The sequence below is a fragment of the Oryctolagus cuniculus genome, chromosome 11 (genome assembly GCF_964237555.1).
Source record: "Oryctolagus cuniculus chromosome 11, mOryCun1.1, whole genome shotgun sequence".
NCBI classification, from domain to species: Eukaryota; Metazoa; Chordata; class Mammalia; order Lagomorpha; family Leporidae; genus Oryctolagus; species Oryctolagus cuniculus.
The window spans coordinates 37003145-37030299 of NC_091442.1; the positions used below are offsets into that span (position 1 = coordinate 37003145).

Genomic DNA, 27155 nt, shown 5'->3' on the forward strand with positions numbered 1-27155 from the left:
TGCATTAGCTGCAGCATTTGAAACCCCAGGGTAGAGGTAAGGGGTGGGAGAGGGTTGAAAGGTGGCAGATGTTGACCGTTGTGTATCCAGCTTTTCCTCTGAAAGAAGGCTGCATAGGTTCACATTCAGGTTATTCATGTTTCTGTATGTGTAGTCTTAATAAAGGAGATAGGGAAAATGATAATAAAATCAAGGAAAATATTTGAGAAATAGCATGGAGAAGTATAAGGGGGGAAATGACAGGGGAGAGCGAAGAGCTTGGAAAAGCCCAGAAAAGAGCGAATCAACCTAATCTCTCATGCCCTCTCCCATACTTCTCTGTAACTGTGGTGAATTTAGCAGCTTTCTTAATTCAGTTATGTTCACATACATCACAGGCAATTCTTTTTGCTGAAATACTTATTTGCCCTTATTTGGGCTGCTTGTGACCCCATATTTGGTAACTGACAAACACTTTGTTCCCATGCCTTGCTGCATGGGAGCCTTTGTCCAGGGAATAAGGGTCCCAGGGAGGGACTAGACCCCCACGAGCCTCCCAAGCACCCCAAGGCTGCTGTAGCTAAACCCTGGAGTCCAGCAGTCACTAGAACCATTCACTTGTCATGTCTCTGGGATGTGCTCTAAGATCAGGCATTTTTGTTACTTTTATAATTTATTAACTGTAAAACAGAGAGGGTCCATTTACAAGAATTCTGGTAAAAGGGAAGCGGAGGAAAAGATGAACAGATTTATGAATAGGATTTCATTTCGGGCTTCCCAGGGGAGTTGGAAATCCTTTCCCACTGCTTCTCCAGTGGGGCTATAAAAAGATTCACTGGCAATAGATGTCACAGCATTGGGTGCCAGGAATCCTGTGAATCCCAAGACTCCCAGCCACCTGTATTAAAGATATAAAAGGGCATAGCAGGGAAAGATTTCAGCTTTCGAGGGATGGGGGGAATAAATGATTGATGGCAACACACACACACACACACACACACACACAATCTTGACATTGACAAGCTAAAAGCTGGCATCCTCTCATAGTGAGGCAACTCAGAAGGGGTTTTGAAGCATTCTACCCCATCTCTGTGGAATCTGATGGTTCATGAGGTTTGGAAATTAAGGGCACTATGTCTTCTCATAGCCAGGCCTGGAGCCCTCTTACCCCTGTAATGGTGTGAAGAAATCTAATACAGAGTTTTATACTTTCCTCAGAGAACCACAATGTATCAATGGTGCAGGAGTTTATTGTTTATTAAATTCAGGAAGCAGACTAGTATGTTCTTTCTAAGATAATGAAACGGGCTTCACACTGAAAAAGTTTAACTCTTCACTGCTATGAGTTATCAGAGTCCTTGTGAAGGTGACATGAGCCAGTGAACGTGGGAAGGTTCCGGAAATAGGATAAATTTGGAGGCTAGGGTCGTCACAGGAGTGTGAGGAAGCTGGAATGCTCCAAGTTTGTGTTAGAAGAAGCAGAGAACTGAGTTAACATCAGGCAGGATCAGAGTGATGGACGGGATCCAACAAAAGGATGATAATCTAGGCTGGAGATAGCATGTGAGTCCCTCAGCTGGATGGCAAACAAGCAGGTGGATGATGTCCCCTTTGCTCCCTGAGCCAAGTGCAGAGCCTAGCATGTTGATGATACTTATTCATTAATTGAATGAATGAAATAAACCACTGGAAGAATTAGGCAGTATACCAAGACGTGTTCTAAAGAGCCTAGGAATAAGATTACCAAATAATGACTAAAGCCAGGGCATAGTACTTCTGTCCACCCCAGACACAGGCAAGGATGATTTTGTGCAGTGGGCATGGGTTCTAATATGTACTTAGCTGCCAGGCTGGCATGATGTAGAACGGCCCATCTTCAGGCCTCCAAACTTTACATTCCTGCTGATTAGATCCAGGGTTGCTATCTGAGCCTATCTAGGAACAGACTGTAAGGCAGGTGCTAAAGGTCCCAGCTAAAGGGATCTGAAAGAAGCATGGACCATTTTCATGGATTCAGTTGGCTCCAGGAAAACTCACACTTTAAAGGCACAGGCAGGAAAGTATGTTTTGTGTTGAGATTTGTGCTTCTAAATCTTGAGTTTTATGTGTGGTGTTTATGAGAATTTGAGGTAGAGAAAGAGAACAGACACTCTTAGAGGTACACTGGGATGTGGAGAGATAGTGGGAGATACACAAATACAGACATACAAAGATACACAGAGGTGGCAAGAGAAACCAAGGTACTGAGAGTTAGAGATAGGCCAGCTGGAGTCTCCACCCACCCCATTGATCATGGTAAGTGATGTGACGGAGGGTGGAGTAGTTCCTGCTGTAATAATTGAAGTTTAAGGGGTCTACTTCTGTTAGAAAGTTTAGGAAAGATAAGATTTAAGGAAAGAAGTAGACAATCACCCTCAAAACAGAAATACCCCCTAAGAATGACAGTCCTATCATTGTGAAATCATAAACCAGTCCACATTCAGAATTGCAGAAAGTGGGTGGAGATGGAGCCCAGGCCTGGGGCTGGTGTCCTGGGGCCAGGTGATAAGGCCTTCCAGGCCATTGTGCTGGGGCTGGATATTTTGGTTACAAACACTTTGTGGATCTCCCCTGTATCTATATCCGTGAAGATACCTGACACTGTGATGGCTGAATCAAATATTTATGGATCAAAACCTTCCTAAGAAGGGGCCTTTTTTATTGCTTTTCCTTATATACAGGTGAGAGCTAGGCAGGTTTCCTCCCTGACTTCTCGGCCCCACCTCGAGCGTAAACAGAAATAATTATAAATTATATCACAGACTAGTCAATAGGAAGTCCTCCAGACCCAGGCTTTAATTCATCTTGGGTGATAGTTCATTTTACACAGCTCCACCAGACACGAATAACTTATTTTAATTGGCCATCACTCGGGATCCAGAGCGTCATCTACTTTAGAAGTGACACTGCCACTTTATTGTAACTGTATTTTTCTGGCTCACCGTTATCTAACTAAAGGGAGTAGATCAATTTTTCATAAATCATAAAAGTATATAGAAAAATAAAATGGATTTCTTTCCTACAGCCCATTCGAGCTTTCTCAGACAATGCCAACAAATAAAAGGCCATCTGATTCAATGATCATCCAGCTATGACCAACACTTGGCATTCCCCCATAGAAGATGGACTTGAGAGGTGAAATCTGGGGAGACCATGGTCACAGCCTGGGCTTGGGAAAAGGAACAAAAGAAACCATTCTGTATGGTTCTTTGGCCCTTTGTTAACAGGGCTGACGCAGTGAAGACTCCTATAGTCCCAGTAAAAGCTTTGTTCCCACAGTCTTTGTTCTTTTTTAGAAATAGTCACTTAATGATTCTTAGGAGCATCACTTACATGTTGGCATTAGGAATCTTGTACCTTTCGAAGGCCAGGGACAGAGAAAATACAAGCCCAAGAATGTGGGCAGATGAGGAGGGGTGTTGAGTCCTTGGGCTCCCACTGGAGGCCTCTGCTGCTACATCGTTATTGGGCAGAAGACCCTGACGGTTGCCTGTGTGTCATTTTCTTCATTTCCCTTTATTTTAAGAGCCTTTTTAGAGGGGGTTGGGAGGGCATGGAAGGAAGGCACAGCCTTCCTGTTGCCAAGAATTGCCATCTTAGTCAAGGTAAGCTCTCAGCAGGCAGACTTATCTAAACAGGGATGAAGGAGTCATGTTCACGTCACCCACAGTCACCCTGCTGTCCGGAGAGTTAGCACTGTGTGATCTCCAGTGTCATCCAGGGTGTCTTTTCCCTCTCATGGTCGCCTGAGGTCTCTGTACAAATAACCCTGTGGCACCTGCTTTACCTATGCCTTCTCCCTGTGGAATGATGCCACTTCTTTAAAAATAGTTCTACTATTATCTTTTTAAAAATATTTATTTGAAAAGCAGAAATATTGAGAAAGAGAGAAAGAGAGGGAGGGAATGTGAGAGAGAGGGGAGGGAGGGAGGGAGGGAAGGGGGAAGAGAGAGAGAGAGAGAGAGAGAGAGAGAGAGAGAGAAAGCTCCCAGCCACTGGTTCACTCTCCAGATGCCCACAATAGCTGGGGGACTGTGTACTCAGTGCTAGCCTCCCACTTGTATGTCAGGAACTGTTACTTGAGCCATCACCACTGCCTCCTGGGGTATGCATTAGCAGGAAGCTGAAGTCAGGAGCTGGAGTGGGGTGTTGAATCCAGGGAATCCAGCATGGGTCCTGGCATCTTAAATGCTAGGCTTAAATGTTTGCCACAGGAGGCACTTTTGGTTCCACTAAAGCTTTTTTAGTTTTGTGTTTCTATATTACAGATGTGGTCCTGATGGATAGTTAGGAGTTTCTCAAGTAGATAGTGTGGTTTTCAAGAAACAGGAGCCTAACTGTAAAGGAGATACAGGTGTGTGTATGGGTGGAGGATATGCTAGTGTGTACAAATGGTTTCTATTCTGTCCGGATCTAACTGATAATAAGTAAGCAATGATCGCTTAACAGTGCCTAAGAACTGAGTTTCTATCTACACACATGGCTTAAGAAGGTGCATTTGTGTGTGTGTGTCTGTGTGTGTGTCTGTGTGTGTGTAGGTAAACACAAGAGGCTCCTATACATATTGCCAGGAACTGTGTGTTTAAACCAGGTGTTTAAACTTGGAACATATTTCCCTATTTAAAGGATTGCTTAGTTTTCTCTGTTCAAAATAAACAAGACAACTGAATTATCCTACAGTTAGAAAAGAAATAATAACAACATTGTCTCAGATTTTCTTTTGAACTATTTATAAAGTATATTCAGAGGTATTGAGTCACTTCCTAGAGGCCCAGCTCCCCCCTCCTTGGAGCATTTCTAAGCAGTTGAACATTCTTCTTCTCTCCCTACTGGACACAAGGTCCTCACCACCTCAGCCCTGCAGAGAACTACTAGGTAATAAATGGAAGTCACCCAGAAGTCTAAGGGAGGCTCCAAATTTTGTTGCACTTTGGGGCCCCTTTTCCTGTGTTTTCACAAAACATATGTGCAATTGTGTTTGTGCCTGTCTAGAATTACACACATATGCATTTAAGGATTTTAGATAAAATTAATTTAGACATAGTATAGCTATGATCTGTAAATGTTCAAGAATAACCATCCTTATGTACAACTCATATATTTTGATTTGAAATACTCCACTGTGCAAAATCTTCTTAAGAATTATTGACTTAAAAATCTTTTTACACCATGCATTCCAGTCTTGCATGCCACATTTATCTACTTTTCCCATCTTCTTCCTAATAAGTGCTATTGTTTAGTAGTGGATATCTGATTCATTGAAGCATTTGGGGCGAATAGCCTTTTCATTCTAATTCAGCACAGAATTGTTTGGGTTGTTTGCTTGTTTTTTGGATCTAGAACTGCTAGTTCAGTATTCTGGAATCATGTTTCTGGGTGGGCTTTGTGTGGGCACATCTCTTGCCAGCTACAAGGTTGAAAATAAAGTGAGTTTGGGTCAGTTTTGCTGAGTCTGTCTTCCAGTGTTTTTATTTAGTTTTCATATATTCTGTGAGCATACTTTTACAAAATAGGTTGCCAGTAGACAGAGACACTAGAAAGACACAATTACACAGCTAAGAATGCTGGGAGACATCCAAACAGTTATGGTGATGAAGATGTCTGGAAAGTTTATTGCCTTTCATTTGCACAGCGTTCTCTCTCTTACCCCCCAATTGTAGGTGTTAGCTCTTTAAGTGAACTTGACATTTAGCTCTGAAATGAATACACTTTTTTTGGTTCTTCTTAACAACCAGAGTAAGTTTTCATTGGTAATTTAGCAAATGTCAAACTTCTCTTATCATGTAGCTTTGATTTACACAGCCAAGCTTGTTATTCTCATTACTGACATGCTTCAGAACTTCGTGGCTTTCAAACCAAGGCAGCCACTGTCACCATTTACCCTCCGATGCCCAGAGCTTCCTGGGAAGTCCTGTGCCTCACTCCTCTTCCTTCTTAGCCTTCCTGCTGCTGTTCCTTTCTTATCTACTCTGACTTCTCTCTACCTCCAACAACCAGGATGGTGGATGGTGTTGGGTAAAAATATCAGCTTTTCCTTTTTCTTTCTGATTCCTCATTATCACATAGAGAAAAATTACTTCTGTTTAAAAAATTACTTTTGCTGGAGGAGAGAACTTCCACTTTGACTATGACCCTGTCGGAATAAGATCGAAGTTGGCGAACCCAAAAGGCTTCCATAGCCTTGGCAACTCATGACTAGAGCCTAGGGAGATTACTCATGCCATAAACAAGAGTGTCAAATTGTTAAGTCAACAACAGGAGTCACTGTGTACTTACTTCTCATGTGGGATCTGCCCTTAATGTGTTGTCCAATGTGATGTAATGCTATAACTAGTACTGAAACAGTATTTTACACTTTGTGTTTCTGTGTGGGTGCAAACTGATGAAATCTTTACTTAATATATACTGAATCGATCTTCTGTATATAAAGATAATTGAAAATGAATCTTGATGTGAATGGAATGGGAGAGGGAGCGGGAGATGGGAGGGGTGCGAGTGGGAGGGAAATTATTGGGGGGGGGAGCCAATGTAATCCATAAACTGTACTTTGGAAATTTATATTTACTAAAAAAAAAAGAAAAAATACTTTTGTTTAAAAAATATTTATTTATTTATTTGAGGGGTGGTGGGGAGAGGGAGGGGGGAGGGAGGCAAAGAGAGAGGGGGAGAGAGAGAGAGAGAGAGAGAGAGAGAAAGAGAGAGAATGAGAATCTTCCATTTGCTAGTTCACTCCTGAAATAGCTGCAAAGGCCAGAGTTGGTCCAGGCTGAAGCTAGGATCCCTGCACTCCATTCAGTCTCCCAAATGGGTGGCAGGGTCCCAAATACTTGGGTCATGTTCTGTTGCTTTCCCAGGCACATGGTTGGGAGCTGGATCAGAAGCACAGCAGCTGGGACTCAAACTAGTACTCCATCTGGGTCTCCCACATGGGTGGCAGGAATACAAGTACTTGGGCCATGTTCTGCTATTTCCAGGCACATAGTATGGAAGTGGATCAGAAACGGAGCATCTGGGATTCAAATCAACACTCTGATATGGGATGTCAGTATCACAGGCAACAGCTTAACACACTGTGCCATAATGCCAGCCCCCACTTTTTTTTTTTTTTTTTTTTTGACAGGCAGAGTGGACAGTGAGAGAGAGAGACAGAGAGAAAGGTCTTCCTTTGCCGTTGGTTCACCCTCCAATGGCTGCCGCGGCCGGATCCGATTGCAGGAACCAGGTGTTTCTCCTGGTCTCCCATGGGGTGCAGGGCCCAAGTACTTGGGCCATCCTCCACTGCACTCCCTGGCCACAGCAGAGAGCTGGCCTGGAAGAGGGGCAACTGGGACAGAATCTGGCGCCCCGACCAGGACTAGAACCCGGTGTGCCGGCGCTGCATGGTGGAGGATTAGCCTAGTGAGCCGCGGCGCCGGCTGCCCCCACTTTTCTTAATAAAAACACATTTTCTTATCTTTCAATGATTATGGAAAAGTGGGAAATTAAGCTTTAACCAGGCCACCAGGACATATTTGTTGAATGTCCTTTTCATGTAAGGTGTTCGCTGAGCACAGTTCTCATTTGCTTATCCAGAATCAATTTCCATTTTTCTGGTGATAGCATCCTGACTTAATTTGTTGATTCTGGTTTTCTCTTGGTGCATGTCATTTGGTTCATGTCAAAGTTCTCCCAGAGTGAAACTGACTGTACTCATGCTTCCTTGTCACGTGATCCAGCCTGGGTGATTGGAGCCTTGCATCCCCTGGTTTCAATGATTGGTTGAAACAGGAATGTGACCTGATGGGAGTCAATGGGAGAAGAAAGTGAACATGAATGTAGACTTTATTTTAGAAAAATGATTTATTTTTTTTATTTGAGAGGCAGAGTTATGGGGGCTGAGGGAGGAAGAGAAAGAGAGAGAGAGAGAGAGAGAAAGAGAGAAACAGAGAGAGAGAAAGAAAGAAATTGTATTTACTAGTTTACTCCCAAAATGGCTGCAATGGCCAGGGCTAGACCAGGTGGAAGCCAGGAGCTTGGAACTCCATCCAGGTCTCCCATGTAAGTGGCAGGGGCCCAAGCACCATCTTCCATTGCTTTCCCAGGCTCATTAGCAGGGAGCTGGATTGGAAGTGAAGCAGTCATGACTTGAACTGGCGATCATATGGGATGCTGACATTGCTTAATCCACTGGACCACAATGCCAGCCCCAAGGGCTTCTTCTTCTTTTCTTTCTTTCTTTTTTTTTTTTAACTGTTGGGAATGTTGAAAAATAAACTGTAGGCTGCAAGTATATGTCCATCTGTAGGGACAGCCTGAATGAGAATGAAGCCACCACAGGGAAAATCAGAAGCAAAATGTAGAGCAAGGCACGCTGGGAGCCCCTGGAGCCACCACATCTCAGGGTTTGCCTTTCCTTCATTTTTTCTTAAGCTAGTTTGAATTTTCTATTATTTGCAACTGAATGAGATGTAGCTTCTCTTCCATGAGCAAGTGTGGGGACATGAGATCACCAGCGTGTGTTTGCTAACTGAGATGATTGAGAGATACCACTGTGTGAGGAGTAAAGGTTTCACATCGCTGAGGATGTGGCATTTCAGCTACACCTTGAAGGATGAGGAGGATTTGGGGAGCCAGAGAAGGTGCCCATGTTTGAATTTATTCTCTCTCTAGTTCTTTTCGCTGGTGTGTCATGGTCTCCTCTATATGTCTTCTCACTCCACTGATGCGTTAATACTCTCTATTCTCAGGATTCTATCCTTGGATGACTTCCCATCCTGCCCTCTAGCTCTTGGTTCAATCAACACTCATAATTTCTCATTACCACCTCTGTATGCAAATAATTCCCAGATCCACTTTTCCTACCAAGACATCAGTTTTGAATTCTTGACCATATTGCCAACTCACAATAATTTTCACCTTTAAGTCTCAGAGGCCTCAGCCACTTAATATACTTAATTACTAAATCCAAACTCATCACCTTCCCCACTCCTACTTCTTACCACCCTCCCAGATTTTAGCCCTGATTTTAACTAATGACACTGTGATGATATCATATTTATCCACTTCAAATAGTAAATTCTGTGGTTATCCCAGATTTCTTCCTCTTTTAACTTAAAACAGTCCCATTATGTTTATTCTACTCTCAGGATCTTATCTCCATTTCCCTACCATTAGCTTCATAATTTCTTAGCAGATTTATGTAAGAATTTCCTGGCTGGTTTAACTTACAGATTTTGTGTTTGTACTGTAAGAAATATGCACACTCACACATGAGCATGTATGTACATGCATGCATGCACATACAAGTTTTATGGAAAATGCATATTTTGATGTGCATAATAAACATTGAGTTTCTGTCTATATGACCCCAGCAGTAGATGTTCAGTGATTCTCAAAGCAGCACATTCTTTATCATCACATTAGTAAACCTTTACCTTGATGCATCAAGGAAATATATTTTTAATTTGATTTTTCCACAACTTTTTTGAAGTAACCTTGATATATTTTCAAATCTTATTTTATTATATATCACCACATTTTGAGTTTACTTTTGCATAAATAGGATTATACCCAAATTCTTTACTATGGTGTATTTTTCATGAATTGACCCCAGAATTCCTTTTCTTGCACCATTTACAATGTTGGGGCTGGTGCTGTGACGCAGCAGGTTAAAACCCTGGCCTGAAGCACCGGCATTCTATATGGCCTAGTCCTGGCTGCTCCTCTTCCGATCCAGCTCTCTCCTATGGCCTGGGAAAGCAGTAGAAGATTGCCCAAGTCCTTGAGCCCTTGCACCCATGTGGGAGACCTGAAGAAGCTTCTGGCTCCTGACTTTGGATTGGCACAGCTCCAGCCTTCGTGGCCATTTGGGGAGTGAACCAGCAGATGGAGGACCTCTCTCTCTGTCTCTCCCTCTCTCTGTAACTCTGTCTATCAAATAAATAAAATAAATCTTTTTTTTTTTTTGACAGGCAGAGTGGACAGTGAGAGAGAGAGACAGAGAGAAAGGTCTTCCTTGGCCGTTGGTTCACCCTCCAATGGCCGCCGTGGCCAGCGCGCTGTGGCCAGCGCACCGCGCTGATCCCATGGCAGGAGCCAGGAGCCAGGTGCTTTTCCTGGTCTCCCATGGGGTGCAGGGCCCAAGCACCTGGGCCATCCTCCACTGCACTCCCTGGCCACAGCAGAGAGCTGGCCTGGAAGAGGGGCAACCGGGACAGAATCCGGCGCCCCAACCGGGAGTGTGCCGGCACCGCAAGGCAGAGGATTAGCCTAGTGAGCCGCGGCGCCGGCAATAAAATAAATCTTTAAAAAAAAAATCACCAATGTCTTCCAAGGCATGTGCAGCTAATTTTCATTTCCTAAATATACTGTGTTCTGTACACAGTCACTGAATTCACAAGTGATACCTGTAGGCTCAGATGGGCAGACACCAGGAAGGGTAATATTTAGCCAAATCAAGGGTGCAAAAAAAAAGTCAAGTGAAGTTTGCATTTAAGGCAGATAGATTATCCACATTTTCTAAGATAGATGAGGTCATAGTATTCTGGGCTACTTCATCAAAGGAGTACATAGTTGAAGATAATAATATATGATTAAATGAGAATCATGGCATACCATTAGTAGGCATAACTACTCCTTGCAAGGTGAAACTTTTCTTAAGTTAGAGTGGGGAAGTTCTCTAAGTTTACATATAAATATGTTAGAAATCACCTCACCAAGACAAGGTACTCCACATAAATTTGGGGGTTAAACAATGTAAATTCTAGAACAATCACATATGAGCACAGACCTCATATATCACTCTCTTCCCCCAAGGTTAATGCTGCCTGGTTCAAAATCATTCTTGAACTTGAGCTGGTTATCCAGATCCTCAGATAAGCCATATGGACTGTACTGAAAGATGTGATGAACTTACCTGTGGGCATATTCCCTATATTTAATGTCTCCTTTTCCTCTTCTATCTGGTGTACAGCTACCCACCTCTCAAAACTCAGTATGGATAGCACCATCTATGTAAAAATATCTGTCCTTTCATTATTACATTTTTGTTCTCTTACACTGTCATTGCATTTTGTATACTCACTATTCCAGGGTTCATTCATATCACTGTGAGTGACCTGCCTCAATTGTGTTCTATTTATCTTGACATCTCATATGTATGAATAATGACTGGAAAATAGCAGGTGCTTACAATTTTTTTTTCCTGTAAATGATTGGATGAGATGAGTGATGGAACGAGCAAAGATAACAAATCTAGAGAATCAAACATATTGGGCTTGCTTCTAAGATACTGTTGGAGATGTGGACAATATATTGCAGAGATAGAGTGGAGAGGTCAGCTTTGTTTTAGTAGTGAAACACTGCTCTAAATGTACAACATTGTGAATTTGGTTAAAAATTTGAATTTTTCAAATTTACACTGTTGCCAGTGAAGCTGGCATCGTCATATGAGTGCTGTTTTGAGTCTCGGTTGCTCCCTCTCTGATCTAGCCCCCTGCTCATGTGCCTGAGAAAGCAGCAGAACATGGCCCAAGTAATTGGATCCCTGACACTCAAATGAGAGATGTGGATGGAGTTCTAGACTCCTGACTTTGACCAGAGCATGGCCAGTTGGGAAATATACAGGTGGGTGGAAGATTTTCTCTCTCCCTCTCCCTCTCCCTTTCTCTCTCTCTCTCTCTCGTGCTCTCTTTTAGTCTCTCCCTCTCTCTTTGTAACTCTGCCTTTCAAGTAAACAATCTGTTTTTTGTTTTTTTTTTTAAAGATGGACTCTGAGACTAAGCTACATGTATCAGCCAGGGTAGGTTAGCTAGTGTAATAAACAGACCTTTAGATCCCATGTGTTGATGCACTGGAGGTTTGAATTCACCCAAAATGCAATGAAGATATTCTTGGTTGGATGGTTCCAACCAAGATGGTTCACTTCAAACAGTGAAACAGGAACCCAGATATATCTAGCTCTGACTACCATTTTGACATTCCCAGGTTGCCCGGTTGTGATTTAATTGCCTACAAGGATGGAGAGGAAGGTATGAAAGCTGATGAAGGGCCTTCACTCTCATCCTCCCTTGTGGGAAAGGGTGACTGACTAGGATTATTGACCAAAGTTATTGATATATGAAAATAAATTAGCATGTGAAAGAGTGTTCTGTACCTCCAAGTTAATCATGGTATATACATACTATGGAATACTACACAGCAGTAAAAAAATGAAATCCTGTCATTTGCAACAAAATGGATGCAACTGGAAACGATTATACTTATTGAAATAAGCTGTCCCAAAAAGACAAATACCATATATTCTCCCTGATCTCTGGTAACTAAGAGAGTACCTAAAAGGTAATATATGGGAGTGAAATTGACACTTTGAGATGTGATGATTTTGAACAGCCCTTGTCTCAACTGTTGAGGAACAGTGTTTTTTTTTTTCCCCCTCTTCATACTGTTTGTTGAACTCTTTACTTAGTGTAGGGTTAATCTTATGAGTATAAAGTTCACTGAAAATTGATATTTATAAAAAATAAGAATGGGACTAGGAGAGGGAGGAGGAATAAGGGCAGAAGTGTGGGTGGGAAGGAAGGTAGGATGAGAAGAATCACTATGTTCCTAAATTTGAATATATGAAATGCATGAAGTTTATATACCCTAATAAATTTTTTTAAAAAGATTATTGCCATGAACTCAGCTCAATGATCCCACCTAGGTTCAAAAAATCATAGTCAGAGGAGCATGATATGGTTTTATGACAACAGAATCCCATTCCTTTGCACCAGGGAATCAAGAAAAAGAGAGCATGTATTTAAAGCAAATAGTAACTCAGTGGGAAGTAATATTCACAGCTCTATTTTATCTATCACAAGGAATCTACCTTCAAAAGACCTGTAAAATATTACAAAAGGCATGTGGCATTATTTTTCTGCTTTGTAAATGGTTGCTTTGAACTCATTCAAGTTGACAGAATAATTTAACAGCAGTGATTCTATAAGTGTCATCATCACCACCATCATCATCATCATTATCACGTCCTTATTGAAAGCCTGATATGATATATTGGCCACTGTACCAGGTAATGGAGTTTCAAGGAGGCATAAAGGCCTTGAGCAGCTTATAATCAAGTTGGGAAGTCAGAGTAACTACATTTATAAAGTAAATCATAATGCAAGACTGCATGTGCCCAGTGCTAAATGAGTGGCAATGATGTTATAGAGAAATGGGTCTCCCCAAGACAGATGTAATGGACTCTAAGAAATATGGGTATTGCCTACATCAGAGATGCATAAACTATAAAAACTACAAGGGCCTTTAGGGTGTAGGCCATCTCCTTCATTTTATAAGTGAGTGTGCTGACTGCTCCTCTTCCAATCCAGCTCTCTGCTATGGCCTGGGAAAGCAGTAGAAGATGGCTCAAGTCCTTGGGCCTCTGCACTCACGTGGGAGACCTGGAAGAAGCTGCTGACTCCTGGCTTTGAATCAGCGCAGCTCTGGCTGTGGCCACCATTTAGGGGAGTGAACCAGAGGATGGAAGACCTCTCTCTCTGTCTCTCCCTCTCTCTGTAACTCTGTCCTTCAAATAAATAAAGTAAATCTTTTTTTAAAAAAAGTGAATGTGCCTGCTTATTTCTTAAGATCCTACATTCCATGCTCTTAAGCCTGTCCCCTGCCCCCATTTTATCTAGGACCCTCTCCTTGAACTTGGAGGGGTCCTGTGACTTGTTTTTGACCAGAGAATGTGGCGGAAATCATGTGATACCAGTCCCAGGCTAAACCTTGACAAGACCTAGGGAATTCTCTAGGGCAAGCTAGCTATCATGTAAGAGGTCAAGCTACACAGAGATGACTATGCTGTGAGGAAGGTCAAGTTAGCCACACAGAGAGGCCATGTGGAGAGAGGGATGCCCAGCCAGCCGTCAGCCAGTCCAGTTGACACCAGGCATATGAATGAAGCAGACTTCTTAGACATGCAGCTGAGTCGTTCTTTTCCATGATGCCAGCTCTTACCACCACCTGACTGCAAGTGATTGACAGACGTCCTGTGAAATCTTCCCAACCCAATCCAGCCCACCTACAGAAAAATTGCTGCTTTAAGCCACTCAGTTTTGAAACTGTGACACAGCAGTACATAGCTATAGTGGAAAGCAAACTGAGACCATGGAGGCTAGGTGAGCTCCCCAAGGGCAAACACTGTTTATGAGAGAACCAGGACGAGAGCAAGAGCAACATTCCTGGATTTCTGCGCCAGTGTACTTGAGGCCAAGAGTCTCAGATTTCCTTGGGTACCAGCATCACCTAAGGAGGAGGTTGCTAAACTCAGAATCCTGGGCTCCACTCAGATATTCTAATTCAACAGATTTGATCATTTACATTTCTAACAAGCTCCCAGGGGATGTTGATAACCTCAGTCTGCTGACCCCACTTTGAGTAGCCCTGCCTTGAACCAGGTCTGAGCTGATCTCCCAGCACAGTTAGGAAAACATTAGCATCTGCTGGTTTATTGTTGTGCACCCTTACAATTCTGGGTTTGTTGCATTTCCAGGTAAGTAATTGAAATGCCCACAGTGACAGGCCTTATTCAAGAAGTGCCCAATTGCAGCTGAGCCCAGTTTTAGCTTCTCCTGCTGTAGACTGAAGCCCATATGGTCTGAGAGTTAGACACCCTTATCTGAGCTCTGCTTTCTCTAGGCATGACAGTGTGGGTTTTGTAACCTTGTTACCAGAAGCAATTAGGGGAATCATCCACATTTTCAGATCCATTTCCCGTGGAGATACACGTTAGGAATCTCCCACAGTGAATTTAATTAGCAGAAAACGTGGCTCAGCCAGCGACCTGCCGTGCAGATAAGAGTCGTGACTGCCCAGCGATAGCGGCTCCCTTTTCTTAAAAAATGACAAGTTTCCTAAAAGGTGGTGATGAGACCCAGCCAGACATCAGGTGGAACTCTCTGCACAGCCCAGTTTCATGTAACCAAGCAACTCACACTTCTTGCTTCTATTCAATATCAAGAACTCACCTAGGCAGAGATGCTGGCCAGAAAGGATAATGGCTTGCCAATGACGGCGCTAGGCATTTCCCCAATGTACCTGGGCCATGTTGGCTTCTGGTGTATTTCTGCAGATGTTTTGGATGTGATATAGTAATCATATTTACTTCTGGAATTGTTAATGAAGGTTATCTAATGAGTATTTATATCCTACATTAATGGTGAGTATGCTCTGAATTTGCTTTAAGTTATCACTGCATAAAAGCTGTAGGATTACAGCATTCTTTCATTGTGTGCTGGAGTGTAAAGATGACCTTGTTAAGCATTAATGAAAGTCATAGACAAACATTTGCCAAGCATCAGTGAGTGAATAAACCCCTCCTCTTCCGAATATTCATGCTATCTATTACAATACCTATTAGATATGATGTGAGAAATTGATTGAATATGCTCCTTGTAATATAATCTTGTATGAGGATTAATGAATATATTAAGGACCAGATGTTATAATTTGGCATTGACTAAAGTTATTGGTAAACTGAGAATTTTTAATATCCCCCGTGTTTCTGGTTTGGACTAATTGATTGATGATCAAAATTTAGCCAGGGCTTTTGCATTAGTGAGGCCCTATGGTTTAGGCTGGGTGGTTATGGCATCATGCAACTCTGATTTCTAAGGGGGAGGATTTAGTTAAGAAAGGTGAGCTACTAAGCCATTCAGGGAATGCCTCTTATTTTCAGTTTTGCTAGCAATTTACATTACTACAAGTAGCAATATTTAAAATCCATCCATTCTATTCATCACTCCCAGAGTGGAATGACGTTATTTGAAAAACAAATTGTCAGTCTTATGGTTAAAAATCACACCTATTTGTGTTTGCATTCATTTGATCACTACTGGAAAGACATTGCTTTTCTCTTGTGTCTGTTGGCTATTTACTTCTCTTTTCTGGCCTACTCCTGAATGTTAAGCTATTTTCCATTGGCCTCTTTGCTTTTCTTTTTCATTGATTAGAAAGAAATTTTGTGTACACAAGGCTGCTGAGCCTGGGGCCCTGAGTGATGTCAGTAGCATGGGTTTTGAAGGCACTCAATAAACTGTATACATAAGTCATGTGGCCAGAGGAGTTGACTATACAAAGGACATTGGGGAGCAAAGGGATGTTTCTGTGAACTTTGCCTAAGTGCTTGCATGGGGTTGTAAATGAAAAATATTTGCAACAGTGGGGGTAGCATGCCACTCTGTAAAGAAGTTTTCAGTAATGGATTGCTTTAATTTACATCCACTACAGTCAATGCACATAAGAATTATTTGGAAGAGGTTTAATTTTGGTAGCCACTGAAAGCAGCAAGGTCGCTAGCAACAGAGCAGAAAGAGTTAGGCTGTTTATTAATGCACTAGGACCATACCATAACCACACAAAGCAGGGCGGTATAGTCGAAAAACATGCAGTTCTCTGGCTTTGAGGGTTATTTGTTTTACTGAGCCAATATTTTTTTTCTAGTAAACATTTCCTATAGTGTTCTGGTTTTCTCCTATGTTTGAAAGGCTTGTGAATAGAACTTGAAAGTGCTGTGGAAAGAGATGGCATTGCCAACATGACCTTAGTGGATGAAATTCATGGCATCCACTTCTTGAAATGAAACTCAAGCATCCTGAATGTGTAGTATTTTGAGATATGGCAGAACCAAACTTAAAACTTGGACTTTATCAAGTGTGAGGGTCCTTGTCTTGGGTAGTCCCAAGGAATTCTTCAACTGGCCAGGACATTTCACTTATTTTTATCGTGGTGCACCCCACTTTCATCATGTTTATTATGTTTGGAGTGACATGAATGTTCTGGTTATTTAAATAAGTGAAAAAAACATGTATTTGGTTGAAAATTTAGCTTGTTACTATTGGGAAATTTGATTTATCTATTTTAAGCAACCATCTGGAATAAGTTTATTCATATTACATGTCTTGCATATATTTATGTGCAAGATCAAAATCCTTAAATTGCATCCTTTTGAAATTTTATATATTATATAATGACAATTGCCAACACCACAATGAAGTGATTACATGGCTTTCCAAAATGGAAACATTGTACAACAAAAAGATTACAATGTATAATGAACAAGTTCATTTACTGGAATATAAATGTGTGGTGAATAATGAAATGCATACACGATGAGCTGAGATGAATTTTCTGTCATTAGAAATACAATTACAGTGTATTGAAATTACCAAGGTCTAACAAAAGTAAATAGATAGATTTTTATTCAGCTAAAACCAGATCTGATTCATTTGTGAAAGTTTTCCTTGACTGTGCCATAAATATATCAAGTAACTTGTAGTTAATGAGGACTATGCAAAAATATTGATAATGTGTGTTTGTGCACGTGTCTATTTTTTCAATCGAAGGAGCAGTGTTTATTCAAGTCTACTCTGTGCACAATTTAAAGTCTTTCTGGTAGCTTTCAGTCTTCTATTGTTGTCACTTGACCCCATACCTTCTCGTCTTCCCTCCCCATTTGCCTCATATTTTCCCTGGCAAAAATCATTTTGTAGGAAAAGATCTAGGAGCACTGTCACACAAAAGGATGACCTGAGGAAATATCAACACTACATGTTAGAATCTTCCTGGTTTTGGAGTCTTAACAACATGAGTTGGCATACCCAAACTGCTGCTTACTATTTGAATGCAGGTCGGTTACTGAGCCTCTCTTTCTTTCATAAAATAGAATATCCTTAACATCGTCCTAGGGTTTTGGTGAGGATTAACTACAGTATTTGATGCATTGTTCTTGTTAGAGTGTTGCTCATGGTGGGTTAATAATGTCAGATCCTTTCCTATGCTGTAGTGGTAATTCCTTTCTTTTTCTACCACAATGTGGTTTTCTTGGCAAAGGTAATTATCTTCTTATACCCACCCCCCACTTGTTGTATCAGATAGGATGTTTCAGCTTTAGGTAACATAGTGAGGTCACTTCAGAAAGTTCCTGGAAAATGGAATTCAAAGATAAGTTTACTTTGATGCAAAAAACTTCGAAATCCATGCTGTTTTTTCTTTTTTTAAAAATTTATTTGACAGAATTACAGACAGTGAGAGAGAGAGAGACAGAGAGAAAGGTCTTGCTTCTGTTGGCTCACTCCCCAAATGGCTGCAACGGATGGAGTTGCGCCGATCCAAAGCCAGGAGCCAGGTGCCTCTTCCTGGTCTCCCACGTGGGTGCAGGGGCCCAATCACCTGAGCCGTCTTCCACTGCTTTCCTAGGCCACAGCAGAGAGCTGGACTGGAGAAGCAACCGGGACTAGAACCTGGCATCCATATGGGATGCTGGTGCCGCAGGTGGAGGATTAACCAAGTGAGCCATGGTGCTGGCCCTGTTGTTTTTTCATAATTCTCTTTTTCCACAAACCTTTTGAGATCAAGTGATGAGAATGTATATTGTATGACATAGCAACATACCTCAGAAATGGTGGTTCCAGTGATGGATCAGTGGCTCCATGGTGCAATCAAGGATCCTTCCTTCTCTGTTCCCCACCTCCACCATGACTGATAGTTTCAGGTGTACATGTACCCACAACAACATCCAGCTGATGAATAATGTTGCATGTCTGAATCTGTTTTCTTTTTTTTCTTGACAGGCAGAGTGGACAGTGAGAGAGAGACAGAGAGAAAGGTCTTCCTTTGCCATTGGTTCACCCTCCAATGGCTGCCGCGGCCGGCGCACCCCGCCTATCTGAAGGCAGGAACCAGGCGCTTATCCTGGTCTCCCATGGGGTGCAGGGCCTAAGCACTTGGGCCATCCTCCACTGCACTCCCGGGCCACAGCAGAGAGCTGGCCTGGAAGAGGGGCAACCGGGCCAGAATCCGGTGTCCCGACCGGGACTAGAACCCGGTGTGCCGACGCCGCAAGGCAGAGGATTAGCCTATTGAGCCACGGAGCCAGCTCCTGAATCTGTTTTCATCAAGGCAAAAAAGTTTTCCCTATTCTTACTCTTCCCCAAGCAGACTTCCCCTTGGATCCCGTTGGCTACAACTGAGACACATTCCCATGTCTTTGTTTCAAGAGAGACCTAAGGACTTTTCAGTCTTTTTTCTTTTGTTTTGTTTTTGTGAGAAAGATCAAGGGTAATTTGGAAGATTCCCAGGATTATCTTCCTTATCCTCAGTCATGTAAATTTCCTATCTTTACATGGTTTTATGGAGTCGAAGTGAAGTAGGTGGTATATATATAGTTATGAAGAATAGAGCATTTCAAGGACACTCAAAGGAATGTTTCTCAGAGTGAAGTTGTATATATTCAGTAGGTATCTCATGGATCAGAAATTGATTTGAAGAACAAAAAGATGCCTTCTGGATATTTCATTCTTCCATTGCACCAGGTAGGTAGAGATCTTCTTGCCCAAGTCATTTGCTAGCATGTTTTGTGGTTTATTAGAAAGTCCAAGACTGTGTCTTTTTTTTTTTTTTCCTTGACAGACAGAGTGGACAGTGAGAGAGAGAGATAGAGAGAAAGGTCTTCCTTTTCCATTGGTTCACCCCTCAATGGCCACTGTAGCTGTCGCGCTGCAGCCGGCACACCAGGCTGATCCAAAGCCAGGAGCCAGGTGCTTCTCCTGGTCTCCCATGGGGGTGCAGGGCCCAAGCACTTGGGCCATCCTCCACTGCACTCCCGGGCCACAGCAGAGAGCTGGACTGGAAGAAGAGCAACTGGGACAGAATCCGGTGCCCCGACCAGGACTAAAACCTGGTGTGCTGGTGCCGCAGGCGGAGGGTTAGCCTATTTGAGCTGCAGCGCTGGCCAGAATAGCCTATTGAGCTGCAGCACTGGCCAGAAAGCGCAAGACTGTGTCTTTTTTTTTTTTTTTTTTTTTTTTTTTTTTTTTTTTTTTACAGGCAGAGTGGACAGTGAGAGAGAGAGACAGAGAGAAAGGTCTTCCTTTGCCTTTGGTTCACCTTCCAATGGCTGCCACGGCCGACGCACTGCGCTGATCCGATGGCAGGAGCCAGGTACTTATCCTGGTCTCCATGTGGGTGCAGGGCTCAAGCACTTGGGCCATCCTCCACTGCACTCCCTGACCACAGCAGAGAGCTGGCCTGGAAGAGGGGCATCTGGGACAAAATCCGGTGCCCCGACCGGGACTAGAACCCGGTGTGCTGGCGGCGCAAGGCGGAGGATTAGCCTAGTGAGCCGCGGCGCCGGCCGCAAGACTGTTTCTTAATCTTAGCCATGAGCAAGAAATGGCTATCTCTGGATCTAAACTGGAGGGCCATGGATAAATAGATGCTGAAAAGATTGTGTTAATGCCTATCCTCTAAAGACCAATGACACCCAAGGACCAAGGACATTCAATGACCTAGCAGCAAGATGTTTGAGATTTGGAGAGAGCAGCCAGCCACTTCCAGAAGGGCCAGCCCCAGCTATCTACGTTTGTTCACATTCATTGAGAACCTCTTATGAATAGGCATTGTACTAGATATTGGATATTCAGTGGGGGAACAAAACAGTCCCTATCCTTGGGGATCTCCTGGTCAAGTGACGGATGCAGCTGTGTACAACAATATTCAAATTCAGTTTTTTGGGCTATGCCCATCACCTGTTCTGTTGTATGCTAGTGGAGGGCATAGGCAGGTAGCTCTGTAGAGAAGGGGAGTGTGAGGAAGTTTCAGTGATGATGGGTGTAGGAGTTTGCAAAGTTAATAGAGGAGGAAGAGGCCAGGAGAATATTCCAGATCACAAAATTATAGTAAATTCCACCATTGGCACTGCATTTTATGCTTGACATATATCACCTGTCATTTTTACAACAGCCGGTCCAGGAAGGTGGTAGTGCAAAGTCCTTTCCTCCATTTTACAGATGAGTTGTCTGAAGCATGAGAGGTTAAGAGCCTTAGCCAAAGTCACAGTGTAAATGGAGGAATTATCATGGGAATCCAGGCAGGGTTAATGTTGAATACATACTTTTTTTAGCCAACCATTTCCCCAGGGAGCCACCTAGCTCTGAGAACCAGGGTTCAAGAAGCTGACATGGCAGACACATTGCCAGATTGCATAGAGAAGTGCTAAGACTTCCTACTCTGTTCCTATCACTGCAAGCTTCCTACATATGCAGTGGTTCTGCAAGCTGATAGTTTCTACATTTCTCTGCAGTTATGCTACCCCCAGATGTAAGCCTGAGGCAGGGTGCTAGAGAGGAATGCAGATCTGCCAAATCTTTTATGCGTTCAAGAAAACCCCCTTAGTCTAGAATTTTGTGGATGTTTGGTTATAGTGAGAGCCAATGCAGAATTCTACGTAACATAAAGTCCCAATGTTTTAGAACCTTGCTTTATCTTACTGGTATCTCACTACATCTTTCTATTTTTTTCTGATTTTTTTTTCATTTTATATCTTTAATTACCACATTTAGCAAATAAAATATAGGGTTTACATTTTAAATTAATTATATTTATGAGAGAAATTACCACATTTAGCAAATAAAACATAGGGTTTGCATTTTAAATTAATTAATTATATTTATGAGAGAGAGAGAAAGAGAGAGTGAGTTTGAGTTTGCTGGTCATTCCCCAAATGCCAGGACCTGGAACTAATCAAAGTCTCCCATGTGGGTGGCAGAGACCCAACTATTTGAGCCATCACTACCACCATCAAGAGTGTGCTGCAGCAGGAAGCTGGGATCAGGAATGGAGTTGCTCCTCAAATTCAGGCACCCTGATACGGCATGCAGGCATCCCAACTGGTGTCTTAACTACTGTGCCAAATGCCTGCCCTATGACGCAGATTTTCAGTTTAGACCTTTGAATTAAGGTTCCACAACTTGCTATTTTTGGAACCCTCTCTGAGTTCACTAAATTCTGAAAACCTCTGTCTCCATTGTTGGTTAAAAGGATTACTATGATTTGAATGTGTCCTCCACAGTTCATACGTTGGAAACACAGTGCAATGTTAGGATATGGAACTTTCAGTCATATGAACTCTATCTTCGTGAGTGGATTAATGGCAGTTAATATGGCAGTGGGGTCCATAGAAGAGGACTAGTTCAGCACCATTTTTTCTCTTTTCCTCTCTCTTGTCCCTGCACCATGTGAGTACATAGCCAAGGCAACACCTTGGAAGCAGAGAACAGCTCTCGCCAGACATGGAGTCTTGCTAGTGCTTTCTTGTTGGACTTCCCAGTCTCCAGAATCATGAACCAGAGAAACTTCTGTTCATTATAAACTTCTCAGTCTATGGTATTCTTTATAGTAGCACAAAATGCACAGATAAAGATCTGCTGAGAGAATTTTCTCAGTGTTATTCAGAGTCAGATGAGCTAATTTTGGATTGTGTCTGGCACATCCATCCACCACTCTTCCTTCTTTATCCCTTTAAGCCGCCTACAGATTTTGAACCAAGGAGACCGATTTTTCCAGAACTGTTGGTTTTACATCAATCCAAGCTATATGTAGAGTCACCTGGGGGGGTTTAAGGAAAAAATACTGATGCCCAGGACTCAATTAAATGAGAATCTTCAGGGATACACTCGTGTTTTTGTAATACCTTCCCAGGTGGTTCTAATGTATAGCTGGGCTTGACTGCTGCTTCTCAAACTTCAATGAGCATAGAAGCCTGGGCTCCTAATGAGAACTCAGATTTTGATTCCATCGCTTTAAGCTCAAGCCTGAGAGGGCCTCTCCAACAAGTTGAAGGTAATTCTAGAGCTGCTGGCCTGTGGATCACATACTGAGTGTCAAGAGGAGCTAGGGAGGGGCTGGCGCCGTGGCATAGTGGGCTAAGCCTCCGCCTGCAGTGCTGGCATCGCATGTGGGCACCAATTCGTGTCCTGGCTGCTCCTCTTCTGATCCAGATATCTGTTTATGGCCTGGGAAGGTAGTAGAGAATGGCCCAGGTGCTTGGGTCCCTGTACTCACATGGGGGACCTGGAGGAAGTGAACCAGAAGATGGAAGATCTTTCTGTCTTTCTCTCTGTCTTCCTCTATGACTATAACTTGACCTCTCAATCTTTTAAAAAGGAGCTAGGGAGTGAGATGACCCTATAGGCAGGAATTTTGTTTACCTGAAGGTTGGGACAAGCTGGATGGTCCTGAGCCCTGGTGTGCTCTTTTCTGAAATAAACATTTAGGGAAGTGGACTGCACTCAAAAACAGTACACAGATTTTTGCTTCCTCTGGTTCTTCATTTCCACAAAGCAGGGAGGTATGGGACCACAGAGAAAGAATCCAGAATTGCAAGCATGGCAGATTGCCAGTAACCATTGGATGAACGGAGGTTCTTACTGGGTGATTGAAGTGAGCCTGCAGAGACACTGCTGGGGCTCAGATACCATAGGATATTAGGCTTAGATCCTGAAGCTGCCATCAATCTTGATAGAGCCCAACACAGAGGGACTGCTTTTGGTCTCCAGTGACAGTGCCTTCCATCCTCAACCTGAACAGATTGAAAGTGGGCTGGAGGTGGGGCCGCTTGTTCCCACAGATTCCTCCCCTAGAGTTTCCAATCAGTAAGTCCTGAGGACTTGCTGGCAACAAACTCACAGGTGATGCTCCTTGTCTTGATCATCCGCTTTTTAAAGCCAGCAAGCATTGATTGCCTGAGAGCTTCCTCCTACCCTGCACAGCCTTCTTCAAAGCCAAGACCTCCATGAGTAACTTCTCTTCAGGAAAGAGGTATGAGGGTGGACCTGGGGGGCGGGATTGCCTCCATTCAATCCTCAGGGGTGAAATGGGTGACACTGCAGGATATGGGGATGAAAGTAAGGGTCTTGAGAGAGGATTCCTGAACATCTTTAGCTATGTGAAGGAGGATGGTGGTGATAGGACACCTGATTTCCAAGCTACAAGCATGCCCCAGCCCCTTTCTTAGACTTCACTGAGTTGTAACCACTGAGCCTTCCTGCCTCCCAGGGGCTGCCTTTCTTGGGAAGCTGGGCGTATGAGGCAGCAGCAGCTTCTTTTGGAGCCTCCAGAGGGGTGGCAGCTCTTAGGTGGACATATTGGTGTGCAGATATGCAGATGCACAACTTTAGTCTGTAACCCAATTCACCCTACTCATCAGCCCCATGTTTGAGACGACGACTCAGTTCCTATTGATGTAAGTAACCTCTCTGGGGTAAATATTCAGGTGATTCCAGCTTCCAGGTACTCATTTCTAGGTTTAAGGCAACTTCTCTCCTCCTTTAGGATTCCTCCCTCTCTGTGCTTCCCAAGAAGGCAGCTGGAATCAGAGGAAACATATCTAGAATAGGAGGAAGGAATCCTGCAATGCTTCTCTTTTAGTTCTCACTACCTGCTCCTGGGTGTGGAGGATTGGTGCTTGAGGACTGCCCATCCTGCCCGTTCCTATCAGCTGTGGCCACTGGCTGTGCTCCAGCATCCGCTGCTCATTTCTGTGACCAAGGGCAAATCTTTGAGTTGTGAAGTTTGCCATCTTTTTTGGCTGGGTTGGTAGTGGGGGGTATAATTCTGTTCTATTGTGACTCTTTGGATCTCCCTGTACCATGGGTAGGGGAATGGGACAGATTGGCATGGGATCTCATGACTTATTTGCCTAAACAAGGGCTGCCTGTTAGACCTGAACCTGTGCTACCAAAAGTGTGGTCTCCCAGGAGAGTCTCTTCCTAGGGTTCTAACAGGAAGTGAGGCATCTCCCCTCTGCTAATGGATTCTCCAATCTCTCCTCTCCAGCCCCAACCCAGGAAGGCTCATTTCAGTCCCTGTGGCTCAGGAAATGCCCTGGAAGTCATTCATACTCTGTCATAAATCTTCCCTGTGTTCTGGCTTTTAGTTGGCACAACAAAGATAAAAATGCTCCTTTCTCTCCCTCCAGGCTTTTTTCTTTTGAAACATTTCTGGCTTTGCAAATGAAAGCATTGGTTTCCACATCCACTCTTCTCTCTTGCTAAAATGGGCTTCCAGGGTCTCCTTTGGAATCGGGACCTGAACACTGGGTTCTTGGCTCTTGCCTGGTTCAGCTTAGCTTCTAAGCAATGGTAGGAGAGAAGGTGGTAGGAAGGGGCAAAGAGAATCAGCAGAAATGAAAAACATGTTGGATACAACTTCTGAGTTTCATGGTCCCTGTCCTCTCAGTGCCCATGTCACTCTGGCCCTGACCCCTGCACTGGTCTCCCTATGCTCACTCCTCTCCTTAATTTTTTCCTTTTTCTATTCTCTTTCCTCCTTTGTTCTGGGTTCCCTGAGTTATGATGGCCCCAGTAGCAGGGACCATGGGATTGAGCAGATCAAGTCAAAGATTGCTCTCCTTGTCTCTTGGGAATTCCCAACAAATGGCATCCTCAGAGAATCAGCTGTCTTTTTCCCCACCTCAATTTTCAGTAGGACCTAAAAGTTATTTTTTTTTCTCTTAAATTGAAAAGTCAGGAGCTAAGATTTTCTACAAAACATTTTTCTTAGACATGGTTTTGGATGTCAAGTTTGTGAGACTATTATTGTGACTTCAATGGAGGCCATTTCCATTTAAAGCTAGTGTATGATAGTAGGAAACTATGCGCTCACTGAAAATGAGTCTGGGACTCTGCATGTATGTGTGTTTCAAAGATAAAGATGAAGCCAGAAAGGATGCTGTATTACAGTGTGCTGACTGCCGTTTCCAAATGCACACGGTCTGTCTGTATTGGAAATCTTTCCATCAGACAACTGAGCTAAGGTGCTGGCTGCAAATTGGAAAAGCAAATTGTGAACATGGTTAAAGCACAGTGAGGATTAAGGGAGGGGACCTCTTGAAACCAGCAATGCTAATGGGTTTAAAGGAATGGGGCTTCTTAACAGTAGATCCCATTGGGATGTTTTCTGGGGGGCCAAATCTGTATGGACTTGGCAGAATGCAGGCATTAGCTTTCTGGTAGGTTTCAGTGTGGAGATTATTTATCCTGACCCATCTTCTTTATATGTCCCATCCAGAATGTTTTTTAAATTTGTTGTGTCTTTTTAAAAAATTTAGTGTTTATTTTAATTCCATTTGAAAGGCAGAAAGACAGCAAGAGAGTGAGACAGAAAAATGGAGGAGTGGAGAGACAGAAGGGGAGGAAGAGAGAGACAAAGGGAGAGGTAGAGGGGGGAAGAAGGGGAGAGAGGAAGAGACAGGAGAAGGAAAGAGATGGCAGAGGGACAGAGGGAGAGGCAGGGAGGGAAAGAGAGACACAGGGAGGCAGAGAGAGGGGGAGAAGGATAAAGGTTGTGGGAGAGGGATGGGAAGAGAAAGCCAGAGAGAGCTTCCATCTGCTGGTTCACTCCGCAAATGCCTGCACCAGCTGGGGCTGGGCCAAACTGCCAGGACCCTGGACCTCTATTTCCTATATTGGTAACAGAGGTCCAAATGCTTGAGCCATCATCTGGTGCTTCCCAGGGCATGCATCCACAGAAGTAAAACTCGGACTCAAATATGGGCACTTCAATGCTGGATGTGGGCTCCAAAGCAGCATCTTAACTAAAAGGCCCTCCTAAAGTCTACCCTTCTTTTTCACAACTTAGTTTTTATTGTTGTCATTGTTTCAATGAGAAGTAAAACACCTGTGTTTTGCTTTCTTGAATTTTCTTGCATGTACTTAACAGATATTTCCTTTCTTTTATCTTTTGGGGAGGCAAAAAGAGAGAGACAGGCAGACATCCTGCAATGGGTAGCATTGGGCCAGGATGAAGCTGGGTACTCAGTTCACATCTTGCATGTGAGGGACAGGATCCAATTACTTGAGCCATTACTACTGCCTCCCACATTCAGAATTAGCAGAAAACTGGAGTCAGGAGGGGAGCCAGAACAGAGAAGGGAACCCAGGTATGCTGATGTGGACTGCAGGCATCTTAACCTCAGGGCCAAACACTTGCCCTAGATATCATCTATGTATGCAAAAGAACAGAATGGTGAGAGGCCCCTGAGATGCTGGCTAGCCTCTAGTCCTTGATCTGGCTGGTGAGTACATTTCATGCAATTTTTGGTTTGTCATTTTTCTCTTTGTACAGTATGTTTTGGTTCAATAAAGAGCTTTAGAAATTCAGAGAAAGGGAAACTTGCATCTACAAAATCTCTTTGTTGACACATAAGAGATCTTTTATAGCTAATTTCAAAGGCAGGAAGTTCCTAGAGCAATTGGCCAGGGTACGAGGGTATATGATTATTCGAGATAAAATAAATTTGAGAACATTGTAACCTGTTCTCTTTGCTTTGCTAGTAAGGA

At 43.2% G+C, this 27155-nt stretch overlaps 1 protein-coding gene and 1 long non-coding RNA gene across 3 annotated transcripts in view; both read left to right on the forward strand.

Moving 5' to 3' along the window:
* LOC127490995 (uncharacterized) overlaps nt 1–15111 on the forward strand; it is a 55497-nt gene extending 40386 nt beyond the window's left edge. For both annotated transcript variants that reach the window (XR_007919416.2, XR_011379994.1), the window contains 2 exons: nt 11488–11622; nt 13365–15111. This is a non-coding gene — a long non-coding RNA (uncharacterized lncRNA). The remainder of the gene's footprint in view (nt 1–11487; nt 11623–13364) is intronic.
* BTBD3 (BTB domain containing 3) overlaps nt 1–27155 on the forward strand; it is a 510994-nt gene that overhangs the window by 148937 nt on the left and 334902 nt on the right. The window lies entirely within an intron of this gene.